This window comes from Micropterus salmoides, unplaced genomic scaffold, assembly GCF_014851395.1.
Source record: "Micropterus salmoides isolate LMB-PRFRI ecotype aquatic unplaced genomic scaffold, ASM1485139v1 Ms_hic_scaffold_1, whole genome shotgun sequence".
NCBI lineage: Eukaryota > Metazoa > Chordata > Actinopteri > Centrarchiformes > Centrarchidae > Micropterus > Micropterus salmoides.
This window is the reverse complement of record NW_024040040.1, coordinates 55,207,307-55,230,306: the sequence shown is the minus strand read 5'-3', so window position 1 is coordinate 55,230,306 and position 23,000 is coordinate 55,207,307. Positions and strand designations below refer to the sequence as shown.

General features: G+C 42.6%; 1 pseudogene; it reads right to left on the bottom strand.

Annotated features, from left to right (window-relative positions):
• Positions 1-1,217: 1,217 nt before the first annotated feature.
• The window catches only part of LOC119886767, a 206,554-nt pseudogene continuing 184,771 nt past the window's right edge, over positions 1,218-23,000 (bottom strand).

Here is a 23,000-nt window from a genome sequence, read left to right as displayed (position 1 = left end):
GTTTAGAAAAACACTCACTCATCCACTCAGAGAGAGAGAGAGAGAGAGACACAGAGAGAGAGAGAGAGCTCTGCAGAAATACCATTTTCAACAGGCCTAGTAAAAATGTAAAATCAATATGTGGCGGTCAGCGTTGATACTGAGGCGGCCGCCACAAATAAATCCATGTATGGGAACCCTGTACTGTTCAGCTGCACTATCTGTGGCCCGGTCTCAGCGTCTGTGGCCCTGGTGCTGGTACTACTACAGAGCCAGTCGTTACTTTTTTACATTTACTTGCATTTCAGTGAAACTCTGCTTTTCCATTTTCTGTTGTAGCTCGTTTTCCAGTCAGTGGAAGGGACAGACGTTCATCTGGAATAGACCAACAGGCCCGGGGAACGGGGGTCGGCCCGTGACGCTCAACCTTCTACCAACCTCCGGGATTTGTCCCGGTTCTCCAGATGACATTTGAAAGTTCTGAAGGACAATCATTTCTGGCCCGCCATCTAACAGCTTGAAAGAAATGTGGTCCGATGCCAGACTTATTAGCCGACCCCTGATCTGGAGTGTTTGTTCTTTATTAATTCTAGCTGTGGGACTGGGACAAGGTTTAGTTTCACTCCTGACCCCTTTGTGTTGTCTTAGTATTCCCCTGTTAGCCTCTCTAGGGTTATGGCTGCTGCTCTCTTTGTGTTTTGCCTTTTAAAACCATTTGGAGCTGAAGAGAGATCTTCTTTTGTTTCACTTTATTTTGTGGAGCTTGGTAACTGTCTCTCTTAGTGGAGACCTCTTTTTGTTCTCTTGTTTTTATGGTTTAAGCAGAACCCAGAAGGTCCTTTCTGTGGTTCTACATTTGTGTTAAACTCTCACTTTCCAATTAAACACCTTTTCACCAAAAACATCCACTTTATGTTGCTTTCTTACCCATCGAGCCGGGACGTAACAAAGAGGTTCAGAGTGAATTATCCAGTGGAGATGTTTCTTGTTATATTAAGATTTTAAATGTGGAGCTCAACATTGCTCTGCCACAGTCAATGGACTAAACCACTGAGAAGAAAAGAGACTTTAGCATTAAGATCCTCAGTGTGGATCAGTATAATATCAGCCTTATGTCTGCACTTTAGTGTCACCACAACTTTCACATCATATTAATCTCAGCACAGAAGGAAAAAATGGTGTCTGACCTCAGAGTCTCCAGTCTGCAGTGTGGACTCTCCAGAAACCACACAGCAGCTTCACTCCTGAATCCTGCAGCTCGTTGCTACCAGGTCCAGCTCTCTCAGATGGGAGGGGTTGGACTTCAGAGCTGAGACCAGAGAAGCATAGCTGCTCTGACAAACTGCAGCGCCACAATCTGAATAAAGAAAAATGATGTAACGTTAGAAGACAATGTTCCTGCTTGAAATCATTCAGTGTTTAATAATCTGTTCAGAGCTGAAGAAGGTTTAGAATGTAGAAGTTTAGAAATGGAAATATTTGTTATTGTCTGATAGTTGAAATAGAGATTATTTATTTATTCATTATTTATCTATTTTATTATCATTTCTTTAAAAACATGACGTGGAATAGAAGCTGATAATCAGGAAGAGCGTTACGTCTGTTTGTTTTATTATTTCTAAGTCTGTGGATGAACGTTAAGTCAGCTGTCAGATTGCCGGCTGATGATTGGTTCTGACGGATCCTTCTACTTGCAGACTGCATCAACACGGACTGTTCTTAATAGCGTGTTAGCTTGCTGACACTGTTTGGAGTAAAGCAGCCGTCCTCCTGATCAGTCCTGAGCTCCATCAGAGAGTCCAAACATTTCAGACACTAAAAGTTGAAAGTTTCCTCTGCAGAGTTTCCTCTGTCTGACCTGTCAAGTTTTTAACTCCATTTATTTGTTTTGCTGCAGAAATGTCCCACGATATTAACTGTGACATCACTGCGAGCATGGAAACGTTTAAATGACTGACAGCAGCAAGGGATTCACTTTGTGTTGAAAAGTGGTAGAGAGAGAGAGAGAGAGACAGAGAGAGAGAGAGAGAGAGACAGAGGAGAAGAGAGAGAGAGACAGAGAGAGAGAGAGAGAGAGAGAGAGATACAGATAGAGGAGAGAGAGACAGAGAGAGACAGAGAGACAGAGAAGAGAGAGAGAGAGAGAGAGAGAGAGAGACAGAAGACAGAGACAGAGAGAGACAGAGAGAGAGATTTGAACACCAACATTTCTTTACTATATGCACATCACAAATAAACGTCCTATATCACATTAATAAAGACCTTTGCGTTTACATGTGTATCAGAAGTTTAGATCAGCACATCTCAGAACTTAACTGCCCCTCTGTCACAGAGCAGACGCCCCCCCACAACCCCAAACCAGCTCAAAAGTATCCAGGTCATGTGCAGCTCTGTAAAAACTGAAACCTAACAGCAGTCTGGACTGAACCATTTTCTCACAAACAAGAACCACATCAACATCTAACCCTTCCTCCACCTTCCGTCTCCGGGTCATATACACCGCCATCTTTGCCTGTCCTGAAACAAAGTTCAGTAGCTGACATCTGTTCTTCTTCCGGCGAGTGTCTCTAAAACCACAAATAAAAATCTGCTTCGTAAAAACTTCTCCACATCTACTGAAAATGTTTTCCAACAAATCTGTCAGACGAATGCACTCTGAGAAGCAGTGAAACACGTCTCTGTCTCTCACTGCAGAAGGGACATTTGTCTTCTACAGCAGCGTTAATAACTACATGGCTACAACGCCATGAAGGATTCTCCACTGCAGCTCTGCATCTTTCTTTGTACAAAGACCTCCAGGCTGCTTTAAGGCCGGATCTAAGTCCAGGAAAACCCTCCACGGGTTCATTCAACATTCAAACCAGCAGTTTTATTTGCGCTGCTGCAGACTGTGCTGTCAGGCGCACAGAGCGCACTGAGACGCCGCGGCGTCACAAACAGATCTGCCTTCTCACCTCGACTCACCCGGCACATCTTCACCACCTGCACATCTGGACTGTGTTTCATAAAAATGTCTGGAAATAAAGCAGGACGGCTCTCCCACAATCACTACACTCCATCCTCATCATCAGTCCTGATGATCAAACAGTACATATAGCACAGAGGTAAATCCTTCTTTGGGCCAGATGATCTGTATTAGGACATTTCTGATGTGAGTTTGTTGTCAGAGCTGCTGAGAAGCTGACAGCAGTGTTAGAACCAGGTTAGAACAGAAGGGCGTGCAGGTTTAACTCTGGGCTGTGGGTGAATGAAGATGGTAGCTAGGTTACAAATAAAGCCTCAATAATAAAAAACTAATGAAATGAAGAACAATAAATACATCTGTATCAGTAACCTGGGTTTAAAACAGTTAACAAAGACACAAACCGGACATTCATTTAAATACTGCCACCTGCTGGTAGAAAGGCCAAACAGATCTGTTACTATGGAAACCACATTAAATATGATTTAATATTAAAAATATAGTAAAATAACAACTCTGCACACACAATAATTACCTATAACTACCAACTGTACTGCACCAAACAATGCGAACATTAAACGTGACTCTTGCTGTTTACATGAAGAAATGCACAATATTATATATGCATAATCAGCTACTGTTGCTAACATATTTCTCTCGGTCCAGGTTTATTTATTGATTGTTTTCTTCTTCTAACTTTACCCTGGTATAACGTTAGTGCTTGCATAATGTTACAGAATGGCCGCTCTACAAGCTGGGCTTTTATTTTCATTTCATTTCATTTAATCTTTGATACTCTCTTGTCTTCAGTTGCCTGTTTGGTATTGAAGTGATCCAAAAGTAACTAAAAGTAATCAGATTACATGTTTAAACAAGTAATTAGTAATTGTATTGGATTACATGTTTAAAGTAACCCTCCCAGCCCTGAGTGTTGTCTTTAAGGAGCATGAAAACCTGCCTCCGCTGACACACAACATGTAACTATGCAGTGGAAAAAAGGTCAGCCTTGACTGATGCTCTGTTGTCTTTTATTGAACTTCCTTGCAGTGAGCAACGTACAGACCAACGGAAGAGCTGAACAGAAATTTACAGACAGAAAATAAGACGATGCATTAGCTTAACACATAACCGGAAAGTTGGAAATTTGCACTAAATACACTCAAATGTACTCAGACACAAACTATAGCAGTAAACATACCTTGTAGCCGCTCTGGACTGGTGCTAAAGTACCTTTATCTTTTGAACACTTCACCTGTTTCGACCACATCACTAACTTTGGCCGTGCTGTCCAAGAATATAACAATGGCTCCATTGATGCGGGAGTCAGACTTCACGCTGCCTCAGCCCACCACCTCTCCAGCCGCTAAACTGGCCTCCTCTACAGAGCACTGTGCTGCCGGGGTTGGAGCCCTACTGGTTTTGGTTGCCGTACGCGTGCACGTGTTGTGCGCAGCAGCTGCGGACTGCCTCCATCCCAGATTGGTGTCACATTCACAAACATGTTCCTGGTGAGTTTCAAGTCGCATCTTTAATGTACGGCGGCGATCATGATTGTATAAGTGAGCTCTACATCAGAGCCACATAGGAAAAAAGAAATGAAAGAAAATAGACTTTTTACTAAATCGCGTTAAGCTGGATTCAAACTCACCTGAGCAATAAGTAAGACCTTCTCCCAGCTCTCCACGTTACCTGCGAGCTGATCGACCAATCACAGAGTACTGTCGTCCAGTCACGTATTGATGAAGCACGTCATCATCCAGGTAACACTTTGTTTGGGCTCATCTAAAACAACTGGAGTACTTTTAAACAGTGACGATCTGACTCCCACAATACTGTGAAAACATGGATTTGATGTTTGATGAAGATGTTTCTTGTTATATTAAGCTTTTAAAGTCATCTTCTCTGCTGTGGTGTGCTGGGGAGGGGGCATCGGGACTTGTGGTGCCAACAAACTGGTGGTGGGGATGGAAGTGGACAGTGTGGAGGCAGTGACTGAGAGGAGGATGAGAGGGAAGCTGGAAACCATCATGGACATCATCATCATCATCATCATCCTCTCTATGCTGAGCTGAGGCAGCTCAGGAGCTCCTTCAGCCTCAGACTCATCCAGCCCCGAGCCTCAAAGAGCTTTGGAGGCTCATTTGTGGGACTTTGTCATTGTGTTATTGTGGATCATCATAATGTCAGCCTTCTACAGACATCATCCAAATGTCAGCACAACATTCATACACCTATTCATGTCAACACAGACCAATAACATGCTGCTGATCTCAGGCCAGTCTGGAATAATGATCAAGTCAGACATGTTGGTACTTCTGTTACTTTCATTTTCTTCTGCTTCTTTTAATCTATGAAAAATACTAAGACAGATGTTTTCTACAGAATTCCAAAATGTTCAACATGAAATAAATAAGTAAATACAAAACTCCAGCTCTTTAACACCTGTCCCAGCACTTCTGGTTCTCATTTCAAAGCACAGATTTAGCCTCTCCTCATCACCACTGTCATCTCCATCAACACACAGCTGACTGACTGTGAGCTTCATCCTCAGTCGTCCTTCTAACTGGATCAAATGTGCACTGAGCAAAGAGAGAGTCTCGTTCTCTTCATCTTAAATGTAACCGAGTTCCTTCCTGTACAAATGTAGTGTATTATTTATGCTCCTGTTTACTGGCTGAGTCAGAACACAAAGTCACATCAAATGATGTGGTGTAGGGCTGGGCCCAATTATCCACGAAATTGATGTCATCGATTAGGAAATATCTTTATTTGCATAACATGCGTCGGCGGGTCGCAGTGAAGTGCTGCGTCCAGTTAAGCAGCGATTCCACCCGGAGAACGAGCTGCAGAACAAAAAAACGACCATCACAAAGAATTTTAGACAGAGACCCAACAACATGTTGCTCTGTGAGCTCTGCAAACTGGAAATGTCTTCACTGCAGCACAACTGCTGAGCACGAACAAGTGAAAGCATCCTGGAGCTCTTTGTCGAGACGGCAGCACGTTCACTTTTTGTCCCCACACAAGCCCGATATATCAGGATGATCACCACGAGGAACAGGTTTTCTGTTAGGAGCAGTGACCTAATACTTACTCACCCATTTTCTAAGTGGTTCTTTATTGCCCCCATGTTCAAAGTTATTTCTGCACTGCTGTTGTCATGGTAACAGTTTAGATTTGCCGTTTACTTCACTAGCAAGGACCAGATCAACAGATAGGATTAAACGATACGAGTATAGCCTCGGCCTACACCACTCCCAGCTGGTTTTAGTTTCTACACCCCTGCTTCCACCGTCTGTGTGTGTTTGCTAAATGAGTGAGTGATCTGAGACGTGAGCGACGGTAGATACAGCTGTCGGATCACAAGTTAATCTGAGCATGTACCGTGGCCACAGCTGACTCCACGCTGTGTTCGGGCAGATTGTAAACATTCAGACTGTTCCACTTACAGGCTGTAGGACAAACTGTTCTCAGATCACCTTCAGACGAATAACGATGATACAAGACTCCAAAATCTGACGAGTAGACCAGCAGAGCACACGTGCAAGCTAGCAGTCAGCTATTCCAACGAGTAGTTTGAAGAAGAGACAGGAGAGAAAAGAACAGGAGGAGAGGGTCGCTCCCAAATAACATGGTTTGGATTTTTGAACGGGACGTTGTCTAAAATTTGGCTCAATGCAGGCTCGTCTGATTCAAACAGGTGAGTAACTTTACTTTTTCAGTGGATTCGGTGTGGCTGCCGTGCTCCTGTTTAAAAGGCTGTCATCACTTCAGGGACAGGTCGCCGCTGAGCACCTGTTGGATGTCTGATGGGCTTGTGGGTATTAAACTGTGTGTGCGCCTTAGCTGGCCTGTTGTTTATGAGTTGGTCACTTTTCTTTCTTAGTCACCATAATGTCTTGCCTCTTTGTTGAAGAGGAATGCGGTTGCTGTGATTCAGGAGGTTGTTGTTCTGAAAATGCCTGAAAAAGTCTGCATCATTTCAGCCAGTGGACTCCTCCCCTGTCCACAGCTACATGACGATACATTACGTAGATAGTCAGTGGGTTTGAAACTTACTGGCCCAAAGACAATTTTCACTGTCCCTCCTTCCAAAAGTTATTTATCAATGTTACAACCAAAGGCTTAGAAATACTGTTACTATGTTTAATCGCTTATTAAATACATCCTGAATATAAAAAAACTAAATTAAAATGTAGGCTAATCACAGCGAAAATTATAAAAAAATAAAAAAGGTTAACAAAACAATTTAGTTTTAAAACAAAACATAGTGACAGACTCAAACATGACGAGCTCTCTCTCCTGCTGACATTTAATAAAATACTTTACACAGAGCAGTGTTGAATAACTCCTTGGTGTTTCTTTCCTTAAGTTGACACAAACTGACATGTTTGTACACTTTGTTGGTTTGCAAAAATAGTATAACTTTTTATACAAGAATTACTCAGAAGTGTTTGTAGTGCAGCCATTGGAAGAATGACTGTGGTCTCGCGGGGTAAAGGTGTTGTTATTCTTTCAATGTAAAGTTTGACTACTAAATGTTTAATAATAACTCATATTTTATTCCTATACTCTATGTGTATACTATATGTGTGTTTATGTTGTTTAACATGTGCCTTTTCAATGTGCCAACATGAGTAGAGCAGCTGCTCAGGCAGCTCAGGCAAAACCTAGCCAACCGTAACATACACAATGGTAGTAATGGTATGGTATGGTAAGTCACGTACGCCAGGCCTGAGATCTTGGCAAACTGAGGCCAAGAATGAGATCATGACACATTGTGATTAATGGCGCCTCATACTGCCAGGTACTGCATGAAACCAAGCTTTGCACTGCCGAAACTAAACTTGTAGACACAGCACCCTCATGGTTGGCATTGTTGAATCATGTACTTCTTTATTGAATCATGTTATGCATGTATTAAATATTTTATTCCTTATTAATTCTTTTAAAAAATACAATTGTAAGTGTTTGAGTTTTAATGGTGTCAAATTATGCCTGTATAACTTTTAAAAAATACGGTGAGACTGAAGTATACTGGTGAATTTCTGTTCCAGTAATGTCAAAAATATAAAGAAGGATACATTGTAACAATAATTACACATACTAATAGCTAAAAAGTGGAAATTGTGACATTAGTGAAAGGGTTAAATTGGTAAAACAGTACATAAAAACGGTCACTAGATGGCAGCAGAGGATAAGAAATTCACCAAAGGAGAGGAGTGGTCAGCGAACACTGTAGGTGGAGTTAAGGTGTAACGCCCACCTGGAAGGAGGAGATAAGGTGGAGTTTAAGGTGAATATAAGGTTCCATCCTGAGATCTGCAGGGATGTTACTTGGGTTTATCTGTCCTGTATTGGAATAAACTCTTTTGCACCGACTCTTGACCGTCTCCAGTGAAGTCTGTGACTACGCAGTTTTTGACTAAAGAAGAAATCTAAAAGAGTAATTTTGTTGAGTTTAATACGTTGGTTAGGGTAGGGACCAGGTCTTCCACTGGCCCGGCAGGTCCTTATTTCTGACCCGACAGCAGCAGATACAAGTCGCCTCTATCCTGATTGACAGGTCGCTACCATGGCGATCACAAGGTAATCTGCTCTAAAGCATTCGCTGCATTCGGCTCTATTTCCCCCTAAATGGGACCATAATTTACTAAATGAACATCATGCTGTGTTGGAGAAGACTTTAAACTAGCGACTGAGACCAGAAACTCATTATGAAAGAGTTTACTGAGGGAATAAATCAGCTGGGAAGTAGCAACATTAACTCTAATGGAACCGGACTGAAACCGGCGGACTCGCCCCCTGCTGGCCGTTAGAGAGGATGCAGGTTTAAGTTCCGTCTGCATGGTTTCACTTTACTTTGCCGCTTGATTGAGATTAGAGAAATAACTTTTGAAAACCACTCGTCACTACAACTCTTGATTGGCCAACGGTGCGCCATGAGCTGCAAAACAGCTGCAGGATGTTGAGTTTATAATGCGATTTTTTTGTTTTCATTTTTATAATAGGCCTACTAATTTTTTGTTTCGACGGGCCAGTGAGTTGCTAGTTCAGCTGTCCCGACGGTACTTTTTACATCGGGCCGCAGTTAATGTCGAGCCCTGGATGTGGAAAAAGACTCTTTTTAACTCCTATTATCATTATTATAATGCTTTATGACTCTCTTTTTCAGAATGATTGAATAAAATATTGAATTATTATTGAGACAGGTTTTGATATTTATTTTAATTGTAATACAAAAAATAATCTCTAGAATAACAAATAAATTAGTTGTTAGATGAATCAGTTTTAATTGTTAGGTGCATCCCTATCAAGGTAACAGATCAGACACGATACTTCAAACAGCTGCATCTGGAAATATGTTTTACACTCTGTGTGTGTTTTTGAGCTGCTATGTATAAATGAATTACTTCCTGTAAAACACTGTATTCTAAAGGTTTTGTATAAAAGAACATTATTCCTGAAAATGTGTTGAACTTCTTTTAATTTTTATATATACACGTGTCTAACTTGTAACAAAAATGATAAACATTAGATTTAATTTCACAGCACATTGAGGATAAATCCTACAGTTTCCTTAATAACATGAATCCAGTTTGAGTTCAGACTAAATGTGGAAACTGTTCAGACTGACAAAAAAAAAAAAAAAGAGTTGTTGTGATTTGTGCTCAGACAAACGCAGAAGGAAACTTCTGTTATGGATTAAATTAGGACAAGAAAATACATGAACTGACCTCAGAGTCTCCAGTCTACAGTGTGGACTCTCCAGTCCAGCAGACAGCAGCTTCACTCCTGAATCCTGTAGCACGTTGTAACTCAGGTCCAGCTCTCTCAGATGGGAGGGATTGGACTTCAGAGCTGAGGCCACGACTTCACAGTGAGTCTCTGAGAGTTTACAGCCAGAAAGTCTGTGATGACAGAATATAAAACTTAAAGTATAATAAAATCTGACACTTTGTTCTAAAAACAAACAAAGGCACAGTTCATTTTGCATCACAAAGCACATTAACATGAGCGGCTGCAGCTCAGCTGCTCAGCCATTGATCACAAGGTTTGTGGTTTGAAACTTGAGCTCCTCCTGTCCACATGTCAAAGTGTCAACATGATGAAGCACATTATTACTGCTTTAGACAAAAGTGTCTGACTGTAATGTGAACATGTCATATTGTGATTAACAGGTGCTGTGATTTGTGTTTATTAAACTTTATTTTAACGTGATGTTCACTGAGCTGTAAAATCACTGCAGGTTGAACTGCACTCGTATGGATTTACCTCAGTCATGTGCTTGTGTGTGTTTATCTTATTATGTCACTGCATCTGCTTTTCATCTCCCATTAAATTCATGTAATGACATCTATTGCATTGATAGTATAATTAGTACTGAAGATATTAACATGTTATTATTAACATGTTATAGGTAAAAGTTGTTCTCAAGTGGAGTTCAGCTGTTTAACAGCATCATTTCTTCTCTGAGCTCGATGATGATAAAATCCCTCCACTGAACTGAAGCTGCTGAGCTCTCCTTCACTGGCAGAATGAACCTGGAGGCCGTCCCAGCAGCTGACTGTGTAATGAGCTGCTGTCTGAGGAAACCAGCTGCTAAATACACAAAGACTGTCCATTCAAATCCTACCAGAGAGAGAGCTTCCTTACTGTTTCTAAATCAAACTCATTGATAATGCAGCAAAACACATGAAGAGACATTCATTGTTGGAACTAAACTATGTAAAGTGGCACCTTTTATTTAACGAGGATGGAGAGGGGGATGTTCTGTTTCTCTTCAAGAGGGAGGATGGCCTCCCCTCACATCCTCTCAAATCAAACAATAATTATAGATATTGTATAACCAGAACAGTCCTTCATATGAAATAGCTCAGAAACTGCAGAGAATATAATGAAAACCCTTCAAGTGCCGTTAGCTCCAGCAGATCACAGATACGACATGTCTGTGTGTCTGCATAGAAGAACAAGAAACAGACACAGTATAGGAACAGAGTGCAGACACTGGAACAGTGGAAAAATAAAAAGACTGCTGTGATAAAATGACGACTGTCAAAACATTTTCAGCACAAACTCTTAATCCTCAAGTTTTCCTGCTGGATTTGTATCAAGCCTCCATCACCCAAAGAAAGATAGAAGATGATAGAAGATACTTGTGTCACTAACTTGATGGATAGAAACACAGAAATGATGTTTGGAGACATTTGGAGTTTAACACATGTAGAATTATTTCAATCAGCAGCTTTAAGACTAGTTTAGGAAACTTTTATAGTGTGGAGGTTTTATATTGAGCGAGTGTGTAAAGTGTGTATCTTTACTGTAATACTGATGCTTCAGCTTTACAGTGTTGATAATCACATCTGGACTTACCGAAACTTTCTGCAGTTCCTCACAGCTGGAATCAGTCTCACTCGTCCCTCCTCTGATGTGTTGTACTTCTCCAGGTCCAACTCATCCAGAACCTCCTCTGACATCTGCAGCATGTAGGCCAGAGCTGAGCAGTGGATCACAGAGAGTTCCTTCTCTGATCTGTTCTCTGACTTCAGGAACTCTTGGATCTCCTGATGTACTGAGTGGTCGTTCATCTCCGTCAGACAGTGGAAGATGTTGATGCTTCTGTCAGGAGAGATCTCATCACTGTTCATCTCCTTCAGGTTGTTGATGGCTCTCTGGATGATTTCTGGACTGTTGTCTGACCCAGCAGACCTCCTAAGAGTCTCTGGTTGGACTCCAGAGAGAGGCCATGAAGGAAGCGAACAAACAGGTCCAGGTGGCCATTTTTACTGTCGAGGGATTTCTGCATGGCTCTCCTCAGGAAGACATCCAGGGATCATGGTAATTGTCGTCATCAGTCATCCCAGTCTTCCCAGGAAGTCCTCCAGTACCTCTGAGTTCCTGCTGGTGTAACAGTGGAACATGTAGACTGCAGCCAGAAACTCCTGAACGCTCAGATGAACAAAGCAGTAGACTGTTTTCTGGAAGATCACACTCTCTCTTTTGAAGATCTCTGTACAAACTCCTGAGTACACCGAGGCCTCTGTGACATCAAGACCACACTGCTCCAGGTCTTCTTGGTAGAACATGATGTTTCCTTTCTCCAGCTGTTCAAACGCCAGCCTCCCCAGCTTCAGAAGAACCTCCCTGTCAGCCTCCGTCAGCTCCTGTGGACTCGTCTCATGTCCCTCATCGTACTTCTGCTTCTTCCTCTTTATCTGAACCAGCAGGAAGTGTGAGTACAGGTCAGTCAGGGTCTTGGGCAGCTCTCCTCTCTGCTCTGTAGTCAACATGTGCTCCAGAACTGTAGCAGTGATCCAGCAGAAGACTGGGATTAGACACATGATGTGGAGGCTCCTGGAGGTCTTGATGTGTGAGATGATTCTGCTGGACAGCTCTTCATCACTGACTCTCCTCCTGAAGTACTCCTCCTTCTGGGCGTCAGTGAAGCCTCGTACTTCCGTTACCCTGCACACACGAAGGAGGGATCTGATTGGCCGCCGCAGGTCGGGAAGTTATCCAGACGAGAGCCGAGGGAAGCAGATTCCCCTCGATGAGGTTTGTCAGCAGCAGGTTGACTGATGACTTCTGTGTGACATCAGACACAACCTCACTGTTGTGGAAATCCAATGAAAGTCTGCTTTCATCCAGGCCGTCAAAGATGAACAACAGTTTCCAGACGGCGAGCTTCTCTGCTGGGACCTTCTGTAATGTTGGATGGAAAACATGGAGCAGCGTGAGGAGACTGTGCCGCTCATCTTTGATCAAGTTCAGCTCCCTGAACGAGAGCAGAACCAGCAGACCGACATCTTGGTTTTCCGAGCCCTCTGCCCAGTCCAGAGTGAACTTCTGCACCGAGAAGGTTTTTCCAACGCCAGCGACGCCGTTGGTCAGAACCACTCTGATGGCTCTCTGTTGGCCAGGTAAGGCTTTAAAGATGTCCTGGCACCTGATTGGAGTGTCATGGAGGGTCTTCTTCTTGGAAGCTGTCTCAAGCTGCCTCACCTCATGCTGGGTATTAACCTCTTCACTCTGTCCCTCTGTGATGTAGAGCTCAGTGTAGATCCTGTTGAGGAGGGTTCCACTTCCTGTTTCATCACTTCCTTCAGTCACACGTTCACATCTCCTCCTCAGACTGATCTTATGTTCATCTAAACCCTCCTGCAGACCACCTCTCACTAAAGAAGAGAAACAATGTGAGATAAAACAAAGAATATGTGCTGATTATTTTCATTACTAATATAAAAACCATCAATATCAGAATATCTGAAGAAGCAGACAGATGTCCAGTCTTACTTTGTACAGAGCTGCTCTGACTGGCTGTCTGCAGTCCAGCTCTGGTTCTGGATCTGTCTCCACACTGGGGACAGGAGGAGTGTCCCGATGAAGCAGACTGGTCCCAGTATGAGGTGATGCACCGTCTGCAGAACCAGTGTCCACAGCTGGTAGAGACTGGATCCTTCAGGACGTCCTGACACGAAGCACAGCAGGACGGCTGCTCCTCCACAGGAACAGGACTCCTCTTCCTCTCTCTGTGAAGACATTTCTTTAGAACTAAAATGATTTGTTGCTTGTTGTTGAAAAATCTCCAGATGTGTCCGACACTGTGTAGAAGCTCAGATGGTCACAGAGTAAAAGTGTCGTTACTTTTCTGTTTGAATTCAGCTTTCAGTCAGTAATGAAGATGATTGTTCCTTTTATTTCAGCTCTCCTGCTCTCAGAAACACTAATTAACTGCTTTTCCTGTCTGACTGTCTGATTAAACATTTAGTGATCTGCCTGCAGTTTGTTATTAACACAAACTCAACACTTCCTGCAGCTCCTTCACAGTAAAAGCCTCCATTAAAGAGAGCTGATTATGTCCTTCACTGTTTTACAGTCACTCTGGGCAGCTTAGCTTGAGTTAGTTAGCTTTGAACTGAGCTTAGAAGTGGTCTAAACACACAGCATGTAACAGCGGTGTCACAGGTTCAAGTCCACACGGAGCCTTGTTTGGATGTCATTCTGTTTCCTGTCACTCTCTACTGTCAACTATCACATGAAAACTATTCAAATATTGTAAAAAGAGAAGTGGTCCAATTTTCTGCCCTTTTTCCATCCACTGCTAACTTTTCCATCAGTGCTGCCCGTGGATGTTTGTTCTTCACCTTTAGGAACAATATATGGTGGAGAGAATCTGAGCTCAAAGCTCCACTTACTAATGATTCAAAGCAAAGTGTTCATCAAGGTGAGCAAAGCTGAACTACAAATGCTTTTTCACCACATGTTGCACAATTATGATCTGAAGTGATTCAAGATGCATCTGGTGGATCAGAACAGCTGATCTGAGGAAGATCCAAACAGCTCAGTGTTTAGAGGACAAATAGGAGAAAATGAAGGACACATTTGAAGCAGATTCTTTCAGATTCTGAATCCTTCTAAATCTTTACAGTGACGTCAACGTGAGGGCAAAAATATATGAAGATGTTCTTGAAGTGTAAATTCTGAAATGGAGGTTCTCAGGTGTTTTGCTCCAGAAATCAAATCAGATCCATCTTAGTTTGAAACAGTATCTGCACTAATAGTTCTGCATCAGGAATATAAATCTGTTAGCAGAACATTTTGTCTTCATCCTCAATGCATCATCTTCCATCAGGTCAGTTTACAGTAAAAACAGTCTCTTACTTTGAGTCTGAGGGTCCAGGTTCAGGACTGAAGAATGGAGGTTGATCACTGGACCGGTCACTCTTCATAGACAGACAGCTGGATGCTGCAGACTCTGCTCTCTGTCTGTTGGACTGAACTCTGCAAACACCAAGATGTTTTTCTTCATATCACATGAATCTTTGATAAATCATCTGATGAATCCATTTATGAAGCTCCAAACACACAAACTGCTGCTGCTGGTGAAAATTAGGAGGTTTAAAAGTTTCTATTAGTCTCTCAGATCAGATTCCAGCTTCTCCAGGTGACTGACAGCTCACAGAGACTAAGAGGAAGACGGACCAATGATTTCTCTTTGTGGCACAAATAGTTTTTAGCTTTGTCAGAGGAAACTGAACATGAGTCCTATAAAGGAGTTGGTATCAGTTCTCTTACTTTGAGTCTGAGGGTCCAGGTTCAGGACTGAAGAATGGAGGTTGATCACTGGACCAGTCACTCTTCATAGACAGACAGCTGGATCCTGAGGACTCTGCTCCGTCCTCCTCTTCCTCTGTCCTCCTCTTCATCATCTTCTGGACTTCAGTCAGTCTGAGAGGTAAAACAGTAAAACTGACTGTGACTCAGAACACAAGAATCAGGAAACAGGTCACACACACAAACACACAGTTTAATAAAACCAGCCTGAACTCCACCTGCTCACTTTTCTTTAAAGGTCCCTAAATTTGCAAAACGCACCTTTTCATGTCTTTCCAACCTAAATATGTGTCCCTGATGTGTCTAAAGAGCCCAAACTATGACAAAAAATACGTCCTCTCTTTTTCTTTCAGTTAATGTGTGTTCAAACATGCAGTTTGAATTTGAGCAGACAGAGAACAGGAAGTAACACACAGACATTAGGGACCTCTTTAAAATAAAACCTCCCACAGCTCCTTATTCTAACCTTGAACTAAAGCTATCTTTAACGCTAAAACGCAGTCTTATCCCTCAAAAATCAGTCTCCACCCACATGGACACGAGTCCTCATGGGTTAATGCACATTCAGGAAAAAGTCCACCACAAGATATGAACATGAAACAGAAACACACAGTGCTGAGTTCCTCTAAGGTTTCTTTCCTCTCCAGTCCACAGGGAGAAAACTGCCTCAGAGACTTTGACAGTAACATAATAAAATGTTGGATTAACACTCACCCTGCCTCAGCCTTCAGTTCTGGGACTCTAACTGAACTCTTTCTGCTTCAGCTTCCTCCCTGTGTTACAGCTGTATGTATTTCCCTGTGCTGTGTCCATGTTTTCTGTCCTTCAGTTCTGTTCTGGGAGTGCTCCAGCTAATTACTGAATAAGGTCCACCTGGCCTTGGAAGGCGGGCTTTAAAAGCTGCTGTGCAAGTATCAGGAGGCCCTTCTTGATTTGGGACTGCTAGCCTTGCTGCCTCCCAGCTGGGGCATTTTTAGGGCCCGAGCACGACCGTGTGAGGTCCCTATTGAATTTGCTCGGATTATATTTAGGGCCCGAGCACGACCGTGTGAGGTCCCTATTGAATTTGCTCGGATTATATTTAGGGCCCGAGCACGACCGTGTGAGGTCCCTATTGAATTTGCTCGGATTATTAGGGCCCGAGCACGACCGTGTGAGGTCCCTATTGAATTTGCTCAGATTATATTTAGGGCCCGAGCACGACCGTGCGAGGTCCCTATAGAATTTGCTCGGATTTTATATATATATATATATATATATATATATTTTTTTTTTTTTTTCTGCAAAGTAGGCCCAAATGACATGGCCTAAACATACTCGAAAACTCACCAAAATTTGCAAACATGTCAGAACCGGTGAAAAATTTCGTATTCTACAAGTTTCGCACATGGGCGTGGCAAAATGACTCGCTAGCGCCACCTAGAAAATTGGAAATGATTAGCCCCTCGTTCACGTTCAACCTACATGTACGAAATTTTCTGGAGACATATATCATATCAAGACGCACAAAAAAGCCTCAAGAACCCATAGCCTAAAGTAAACAGGAAGTCGGCCATTTTGAATTTTATGGCCATTTTTGGATGATTTACACACTTCGTACTTTAACGAACTCCTCCTAGGGATTTAGTCGGATCGACGTCAAATTTCTGCTGTGCCTTCTAAAGGCATTGACGATGAAAAGTTGTGCTATTTGCGAGTTTTCGTCAATGGGCGTGTCCGTGGCGTCGATGATTCGCCATGAAACAGGAAGTTGTCGTAACTTCAGTGTACATGCTCACATCTGGACCAAACTGTACATGTAGGATGAGAGTCCCGCCCTGAACACATGTACATGCCGACATTCACCCACAGTCATAGCGCCACCTGCTGGCAACAGAAAGTGACCTTTAACGAAGCAGCCCCCGCCGCACGTTTCACCTACGTGCACGAATTTTCTGTGGTACGTGTATCTTGTCCAGACGCACAAAAAGTCTCTTGGAGCCATAGCCTAAACCCAACAGGAAGTCGGCCATTTTGAATTTTACGTCAAATTTTGGATGATTTACACACTTCCTACTTTAACGAACTCCTCCTAGGGATTTAGTCCGACCGACCTCAAATTTGTGCTGTGCCTTCTAAAGGCATTGAAGATGAAAAGTTGTGCTATTTGCAAGTTTTCGTCAATGGGCGTGTCCGTGGCGTGGCGTCAAAGATCAACTCTTCGCCATGACACGGAAGTTGTCGTAGCTTCAGTGTACATGCTCACATCTGGACCAAACTGTACATGTAGGATGAGAGTCCCGCCCTGAACACATGTACATGCCGACATTCACCCACAGTCATAGCGCCACCTGCTGGCAACAGGAAGTGACCTTTAACGAAGCAGCCCCCGCCGCACGTTTCACCTACGTGCACGAATTTTCTGTGGTACGTGTATCTTGTCCAGACGCACAAAAAAGTCTCTTGGAGCCATAGCCTAAACCCAACAGGAACTCGGCCATTTTGAATTTTACGTCAAATTTTGGATGATTTACACACTTCCTACTTTAACGAACTCCTCCTAGGGATTTAGTCCGACCGACCTCAAATTTCTGCTGTGCCTTCTAAAGGCATTGAAGATGAAAAGTTGTGCTATTTGCAAGTTTTCGTCAATGGGCGTGTCCGTGGCGTGGCGTCAAAGATCAGCTCCTCGCCATGACACGGAAGTTGTCGTAACTTCAGTGTACATGCTCACATCTGAACCAAACTTTACGTGCTTGATAACTCTCCCACCCCGTTATGGAGGACCGATCCTGACACAGTCAGAAATAAATACAGAAATAAATAAATGCTCAATAAATAAATAAGCTTCCAATTAAATACACAAAAAAATAAAGTAAATAAATAAATGTTGGTATTAATTAAATTATACAAGGAGACATAAATGTATATATTTTAATTAGTGCCTTTACTTATTCACCTTGTTATAATTACCTCATTTATTTATTCTCCCTTATAATCTTCAACTTTATTTATTACTAATTTTTTTAATATATTTATTTGTGTGTTTTAATATTTTTGTCTGTTTTATTCTTCCTTTGTATTTTTCTACCTTATTTATTTTCACCCATGGTATTTATTTCTGCCTGTCCTTTTTAAATTTCTGTATGCATTTCTGCCTCATTATGCAAATGAGGAGGGGCTGTGTCTCAAGGGGTCATCTTCTCTGCTATTGGTGGACCAGTCAGACAGGAGAGCTCTAGGCCTACTCTGCCTGCAGACATCAACGATCTTGCCCCTCACACAGTCAGATGGCTTCCTTCAGTGCGCTGAGGTGTTTAACAACTCTGAAGACAATACTACCAGCAATGTCTTCCTTCTCTTTTCACGTAGACGCTCCGACAGACAGTGCTTTCAGTTTGCTGCATGCATGGACACAGAACTGCGGTACAGCACACAGTAACGATGAAATGTGTGCTGTTCTCACATTCTTCCTCTGTATGTACACATAAACAACAAGGCAGGGAAATATAAAAGGAATTTATTTTATTGTTTGGGTACATTATTGTTCAGTGTACATGCTCACATCTGAACCAAACTTTACGTGCTTGATAACTCTCTGACCCCCAGACATCTACACGTCAATACCGATTTATATTCATAGCGGCAAGTGCTATGTAGCTCCACATAGGGGACACAGGAAGTGACATATAGCACCTTCATGCTGCGACATAACCGCGTAGGAAATTCACAGCCGCACCGGCAGAGCTCCAGAATATGCAACTCGGCCGGCTCACATGCGGACGCGCTTACAAGTGCGAGGGCCCGCCCAACGCTGCTTGCAGCTTTAATTAGGGCCCGAGCACGACCGTGCGAGGTCCCTATTGAATTTGCTCGGATTATATATATATATATATATATTTTTTTTTTTTCTGCAAAGTAGGCCCAAATGACATGGCCTAAACATACTCGAAAACTCACCAAAATTTGCAAACATGTCAGAACCGGTGAAAAATTTCGTATTCTACAAGTTTCGCACATGGGCGTGGCAAAATGACTCGCTAGCGCCACCTAGAAAATTGGAAATGATTAGCCCCTCGTTCACGTTCAACCTACATGTACGAAATTTTCTGGGGACATGTATCGTATCAAGACGCACAAAAAAGCCTCAAGAACCCATAGCCTAAAGTCAACAGGAAGTCGGCCATTTTGAATTTTATGGCCATTTTTGGATGATTTACACACTTCGTACTTTAACGAACTCCTCCTAGGGATTTAGTCGGATCGACGTCAAATTTCTGCTGTGCCTTCTAAAGGCATTGACGATGAAAAGTTGTGCTATTTGCAAGTTTTCGTCAATGGGCGTGTCCGTGGCGTGGCGTCAAAGATCAACTCTTCGCCATGACACGGAAGTTGTCGTAGCTTCAGTGTACATGCTCACATCTGGACCAAACTGTACATGTAGGATGAGAGTCCCGCCCTGAACACATGTTCATGCTGATATTCACCCACAGTCATAGCGCCACCTGCTGGCAACAGGAAGTGACTTTTAACGAAGCAGCCCCCGCCGCACGTTTCACCTACGTGCACGAATTTTCTGTGGTACGTGTATCTTGTCCAGACGCACAAAAAAGCCTCTTGGAGCGATGCCCTAAAATCAACAGGAAGTCGGCCATTTTGAATTTTACGTCAAATTTTGGATGATTTACACACTTCGTACTTTAACGAACTCCTCCTAGGGATTTAGTCCGACCGACTTCAAATTTGTGCTGTGCCTTCTAAAGGCATTGAAGATGAAAAGTTGTGCTATTTGCGAGTTTTCGTCAATGGGTGTGTCCGTGGCGTGGCGTCAGAGATCAAGTCTTCGCCATGACACAGGAAGTTGTTGTAACTTCAGTGTACATGCTCACATCTGAACCAAACTTTACTTGCTTGATAACTCTCCCACCCCGTTATGGAGGACCGATCCTGACACAGCCAGAAATAAATACAGAAATAAATAAATGCTCAATAAATAAATAAGCATCCAATTAAATACACAAAAAATAAAGTAAATAAATAAATGTAGGTAGTAATTAAATTATACAAGGAGACATAAATGTTATATTTTAATTAGTGCCTTTACTTATTCACCTTTGTTATAATTACCTTATTTGTTTATTCAACTTTATTTATTACTAATTTTTTTAATGTATTTATTTATGTGTGTGTTTTAATATTTTTGTCTGTTTTATTCTTCCTTTGTATTTATTTACCTTATTTATTTTCACCCATGGTATTTATTTCTGCCTGTCCTTTTTAAATTTCTGTATGCATTTCTGCCTCATTATGCAAATGAGGAGGGGCTGTGTCTCAAGGGGTCATCTTCTCTGCTATTGGTGGACCAGTCAGACAGGAGAGCTCCTACTCTGCCTGCAGACATCAACGATCTTGCCCCTCACACAGTCAGATGGCTTCCTTCAGTGCGCTGAGGTGTTTAACAACTCTGAAGACAATACTACCAGCAATGTCTTCCTTCTCTTTTCACGTAGACGCTCCGACAGACAGTTTGCTGCATGCATGGACACAGAACTGCGGTATAGGGAGAAGCACACGGTCAGCTGGCTGCAGCTAAATCTGGAGTGCACTCGTATTCAATTCTGTATGGTAAATTCAGTTTTAACGGAGCAGAGCGAGCTGACAGGCAGAGTTAGAGACTTTTTCTGTCCGTTTCTCTCTTTACAAAGACGCATGTTGCAGTCAGAGTCTTCTCTGAGATGCGAGCACGACATACAACACAATTTATCAAATTACACATCGGATATACAGTATGAAAATAAGATTGATTGGATTATACTCACAGGAAGTATAAAACCTGTTACATGCGTCTATTAAAAGTAAAGTAACACAAAAATGTCAGGGAAATTACTTTACTTAGATTTAAGTACTGCAGTTGTACATTTGAAATACCTTCCTACCTTTCTGATAGGAAGCCTTCTTGAGGTGGTATAAAACATTTCTTCTTATATTCTGATTTGAGTTGTGGACAACTATGACCACATGAATTAAAAAAATTAAACATTTCACTGCCCAAGTCAGCTATAACACAAGTCTTGTTCATCAGACTACATGCTGTACAGTATTTGTGGACAGATTTTGTCCCAGGATTTATTATGCATTTCTTCTTCTTCGTTGCATGATTTAGAATAATAAGGTGAGAAATGGGTCTATTCTGAGTTCATCCTGCACTGCAGCAGCTAATAAAGTCCATTTAATCCCAAAAACGCTTTTCTTTTAGGCAGGCTGGAGCAGAAAACAACTCACCTTTCTCAAGTTGTACAGTAATGTCACATGTGTATGAAGGTGGATCAAACAAGCTAATCTTAAATGTCAAAGTAGAGAGGATCCTAGTAGGCCTATTTATTTTCATTCATTACACAATATTGTCACGGCTGTCCTTTTGAGGACCTTTTTATTTTAACTTGGTTTGTTATTTTCGCAGCACCCTCGTCCACCCTCCTATTGTTCTTTTTGTTACCTGTCTACATCTCATGTTACCAATAAACGTTACCTTGTTTAAGATCTACCAGTTGTGCCTATATGTTTATGGCCCCCCACACCCCTAGACCAACAGGGGGGTCGTAACATATATGGGGGCTCGTCCGGGATCCTCCTTCTAGAGGAATCCCAATTGGCATTAATTGGTTCTTGGTAACAGTTGAGTGACTAGCTTGACGGTAACGAGGTACAGCTTGCCTGATTCAGGGAATCATGGCCGCTGCACGTTTTGAGATTGAGGTCTTTCTAAAACAGCTCTCAGTAGAGAAATTTGAGCTGTGTCGGAAAGACGAGTTGCTCCAGATAGCAGCCCACTTTAGCATCTCGGTTCCCAAAACCATTCTTAAAAAGGAGTTGAAGCCTATGCTATGGTTAGCATTAGTTGAGAGGGGGATACTTGTAGTGCCAGAACCGCCCGAGAAAGAGCCCAGGTTCCCAGTTGCTGGTTCAGCTGCCAAAGGGGAGGTCACGCCTACCCCTGACAATGCCACGGACGTACCGGACTCAGACAAAGTAGGTGAAAGGCCGGCAACGCCGTTCACGCTGCCCAGGTTTGATCCGTCCTCTGCCAGCAGTGCTCGATCGCTAGGAGAAGCGCGGCTCAAGGTACGCCTTGCCCGTCTCCAGTATGAAGCACAGGACAGAGAACGTCAGAGGCAACTCCAACTCGAAGTGAGGAGAATGGAGATTGAGGCTGACCAGGTGGTGAGACTGCGGAAGTTGGAGCTAGAAAGCGCCAACGCAGCTATGGCTGGTGGGGCTGCGGGTTCTGGTGGTACAACTTCTCTCCCCTACTCATCCAAATTGGACTCTGTAAGTCCCGGATTTGATGTCAGCAAATATATATATTACTTTGCCGTTGTTCCGAGAGGCTGAAGTGGACTCTTACTTCCAAGTTTTTGAACGAATAGCTTTAGCATTAAAATGGCCGCTTGAGGTTTGGTCGTTGTTGTTGCAGTGTAAGCTACAGGGAGAAGCTCAGGAGGCTATAGCTGCTCTTTCTACAGAGGACAGTGCAGACTATGAAACAGTTAAGTCAGCAATTTTGCGAATTTATGAGTTAGTGCCCGAAGCTTACAGACAAAAGTTTCGGTCACATAAGAAGCCGGCTACGCAAAGTTACACAGAGTTTGCCCGAGAGAAAACAATTCTCTTTGATCGGTGGCTTGCGTCATCTAATGTAGCTGAGTTCAGTTCACTTAGAGAACTTTGTTTAATAGAGGAGCTTAAACGCTGCCTACCCGAACGCATAGTGATGTAATTAAATGAACAAAAGGTGTTAACATTATCTGCTGCGGCTACATTAGCAGATGAGTATATGCTGATTCACAAACCCGCGTTTCCTCAGGTTGTAGACAGTGCCCGTCGCGTAAACCTACCTCGGACTAATCCTCCTAGGAATCCCAGTCCGAAGGAAGAAGAGCGTCAGTGTTATTACTGTCATAAGAGG